Raw genomic sequence first — 4,437 nt, 5'->3', positions numbered from 1 at the left:
ATTCGGCTATATATATATATATATATATATATATATATATATATCAATTATTGGCGTAAAAGTCAGCATTTCGTGCGTAAAAATGACCACCAAAGTAGGCACGGGGTTTAACTATGCATTTCCCTGCATACTTAAACTGTAGCGATATATTTCTCTATGAAAAACTTATTTGTTCATTGAATTACGGTATCATTTTTAAAGGCTTTTACATTATCTTCCACATGCACCAAAAATTAGCTCAATTGCGTTTATTTTCGTGAAATGCCGACACTTCGAAATTTCAAGACGTATATATGATGACCTATGCGCTTGCTTCAAACATATAACTTAAGAGTGCACGGTCTTTAATCATATATTTCTCATTTAAACTGATATATATATTGCTTTTTATTTATGAAATAGATAAAGTGTAAAATACCTTAATTTTTGGTTAAATTATATAAAGCCAACTTTCTTAGTTAAAAAGATATATTTAATAAACCGATATATACGCCTCGTTAAAAGGGTTTTCTTTTCTAGCAATGAATCTCACGTGATTAAATACGTCACATGTTATGTGAAGGACATTTGATATCATGTACAGTCTGTAGAAAATGGAAGTTATATATTTTGAGATTTACACTATATTACGAGTTTATCAAGGTATGAAAATTCCAAATAGGATTTTATTTGTATTATTTGTTTATTGTCAGTATAATAGATATAATAGATAGGTATTAAATGCATTTAGTTGTTATTTTTGGCTAGATGAGCTCTTGACCTACTTAACGTAATGAATAACAATAGCTTATTTACATTTAAATTTATCACAGACCCTGGCGGATCTAGAAATTTTCATAAAGTTGGGGCCCTCTCTAGTCAACTTTCAATGATTCCACAGTGGCGGATTCAAAAGCGGTAAGATTTTGTGTTCCCTATATAATCCCCCTTTTTTGTCCTGGGTTGGGAACCCCTTTTAAAAATGGTTTGATCCGCCTGTGTTCCCTTAATATTTAACCACTTTTCAGAAATAGAACCCTGCGCCCCCTTAAATCTACCTCTGGGCTCTGGGTTATATCTCCAATTGAGGTCATATTAGAGAAATCAGGTGTACAAACACCAAAGTAGGCACGGGGTTTAAGTATGCATTTCCCTCTAAACATAAACTGTAACGATATATTTTTATATATGTATTGCTTTTTATTTATGAAATAGATAAAGTGTAAGATACCTTAATTTTTTGTTTAAATTAAGTAAAACCAACTTTCTTAGTTTAAAAAGATATATTTAATAAACCGATATACGCCTCGTTAAAAGGTTGTTTTTATAGCAATGAATCTCACGTGATTAAATACGTTATTACAATGATTTTTATAGTTGTTACAATAATGAAACAATAATGACACAAATCATAAACATGAATTTAACTATTTCTTAGATGTTAATCTACAACCAGATCAGAGCCATATACATAAAAAGGCAAAACAATATATTTATTACCTAGATGAGCTGTTGACCTACTTAACGTAATAAATAACAATAGCTTATTTAGATTTAAATTTATCACAGACCCTGGCGGATCTAGAAATTTCCATTAAGTAGGGGCCCTCTCTAGTCATTATTCAGTGATTCCACAGTGGCGGATTCAAAAGCGGTAAGATTGTGTGTTCCCTATATAATCCCCCCTTTTTTGTCCTGGGTTAGGAACCCCTTTTTAAAATGGCTTGATCCGCCTGTGTTCCCTTTATATTTAACCAATTTTTCAGAAATAGTTCCCTGCACCCCCTTAAATCTACCTCTGGGCTCTGGGTTATATCTCCAATTGAGGTCATATTAGAGAAATCAGGTGTACAAACACCAAAGTAGGCACGGGGTTTAAGTATGCATTTCCCCTCTATACATAAACTGTAACGATATATAATTATATATATATTGCTTTTTATTTATGAAATAGATAAAGTGTAAGATACCTTAATGTTTTGTTTAAATTAAGTAAAACCAACTTTCTTAGTTTAAAAAGATATAATTAATAAACCGATATACGCCTCGTTAAAAGGTTTTTTTACACGCCCGTCAAAATTTTGACGGGACGTATTATGGTATACAAATGTCTGGTGTCCGTCCGTCTGTTCGTCCGTCTGTCCGTCTGTCCGGCGTAAACATGTCGCACCGTAACTTGAGAACGACTTATCCAAATTTCATGAAACTTAACATAGTTGTTTCTTATGATGGTCAAATGATCTGTATACTTTTTGGTGAAAATAAGATTTAAACTTTTTGAGTTACGGCACTTTGTAACTAAAACAGGGGTGTGCTTTTTTTCACATGTCGCACCGTATCTCAAAAACGTTTCTTGATTATTGCTTAAAACTTTACACACTTCTTAGTTATATTAATCTTAATATCTGTATATATTTTGGTGATGATTCAAAATTTCCTTTTTGAGTTTTTGAGTATTTTGTTAAAAGGGGGAGGGTTTTTTTACATGTCGCGCCGTATCTCAAAAACGATTTATGATTATTGCTTAAAACTTTACACACTTCTTTGTTATATTAATCTAAAGATCTGTATACTTTTTGGTTTGATTCAAAATTTTATTTTAGTGATATTTGTAAAATAAAACAGGGTGGGAAAAGGGGGGGGGGGGGGGTTCACATGTCCCGCCGTGTCTCAAAAACAATAAATGGTTATTGCTTAAAACTTCCTCAGAAACTATTTATGATTATTGCATAAAACTTCCACACAAGACGTCGGGCGTAAGCTGTTTTTTTTTTTTTTTTTATAGCAATGAATCTCACGTGCTTAAATACGTCATTACAATGATTTTTATAATTGTTACAATAATGAAACAATAATGACACAAATCATAAACATGAATTTAACTATTTCTTAGATGTTAATCTACAACGAGCCATATACATAAAAAGGCACAACAATATATTTATTAGCTAGATGAGCTGTTGACCTACTTAATGTAATAAATAACAATAGCTTATTTAGATTTAAATTTATCACAGACCCGGGTGGATCTAGAAATTTTCATAAAGTAGGGGCCCTCTCTAGTCATTCGTCAGTGATTCCACAGTGGCGGATTCAAAAGCGGTAAGATTTTGTGTTCCCTATATAATCCCCCCTTTTTGTCCCGGGTTAGGAACCCCTTTTTAAAATGGGTTGATCCGTCTGTGTTCCCTTTATATTCCACCAATTGTTCAGAAATAACACCCTGCTCCCCCTTAAATCCACCTCTGGGCTCTGGGTTATATCTCCAATTGAGGTCATATTAATGCAGTTTTCATCACTTATTTTTCAAGATTCATCATAACACAAGTTCTTTATCTAATAATGTATATGGCTGAATCCGCCTCTGTAGAAATTATCTTTCTGAAACACAAAATGCATTTAACTTTTACACATCTAGTGTATGACAGATCTTAAAACTTTTCCAACTGAAGCCAAAAGCCAGAAAACTTTTTATTCTCATAGTGGTGTGAACATGATTGTTGTTCCCATAATACTTGTTCCCCCTGGAACAAGTCTTTGAATGGTAATAAGTTCTTTGGAACAAACATAACATAATTTTATTTCCACCTTCTTAAGATATTTTCCTGGAACTAAAATGTTATATGGTTTCATAATATCTGTTCTTTTAGAGAGAGTGTCATTTGATTTTTTATACTTGATCACACCTTAGTTGATATTCACCTCACATTTCATTTACCTGGACATGAAGTACATACAAAGAACATGAAGAGTGGGCAAGAAAAGGGGAACGTGAACCCTGGAACACATATTTTTTTTTTAAATCTCCGGACTGACTTTAAATTTAGTCCCTGTTTATTTTTTAATAGACTGTGAGAGAAATCAGGTGTACAAACAAGAAACACGAGGCCGGGATAAGGTACCGGTACTTCATGTATCTCTAACAAATGTAAAATTCAAAAAAAATATTATAACACTAAAAAAAAATTATAAAAAGAGATACTGAAATGTTTTATTTAGTGTATAAAGTGTTTTTTCAAAACTAATATATTTTCTCGTTTCAGCTGAAAGTACCTCTCTAATAACTGTTTATGTGCTGCTTAAAAATATATTGCAGCACTTCACAGTTGCTTGAAAGGTTGAAAATGTCATCATGCAGAAATTAGAGCAGATTCCTCAGATTAAAATCATTGAAAATGGATAGATGCACTGGTCCTGGTGGTATACATCGATACAATTAATCTTAATTACATTTGGAATGAAAATTGTCTTCTTTTTTGGTTTTTTGCACGATAAAACCAATATTTAAAGTGAGTCACTCGTTAAAAGTAATGTTTATCCCATTCTTAAACCAATGCATGTATATCATCAACTTAGTCTTCTGTGCATTTCTAATGCAAAATAAGGCAAAATGTTTGGTCCGATTTGATTCTGTTATTACAAACTTTTTAAACAAATTACTTCCCTTTGTTAATCTGA

General features: G+C 32.2%; 1 long non-coding RNA gene across 1 annotated transcript; it reads left to right on the top strand.

The window, feature by feature from the left end:
* The first annotated feature begins 206 nt into the window (after positions 1–206).
* Positions 207–4,223, top strand: LOC143054945 (uncharacterized). The gene is made up of 2 exons (XR_012971890.1): positions 207–642; positions 4,023–4,223. It is a non-coding gene; the product is annotated as an uncharacterized LOC143054945 (long non-coding RNA).
* Positions 4,224–4,437: the final 214 nt, after the last annotated feature.

This window comes from Mytilus galloprovincialis, chromosome 12 (assembly GCF_965363235.1).
Source record: "Mytilus galloprovincialis chromosome 12, xbMytGall1.hap1.1, whole genome shotgun sequence".
Taxonomy (NCBI): Eukaryota; Metazoa; Mollusca; class Bivalvia; order Mytilida; family Mytilidae; genus Mytilus; species Mytilus galloprovincialis.
This window is presented reverse-complemented; position numbering and strand designations above follow the sequence as displayed.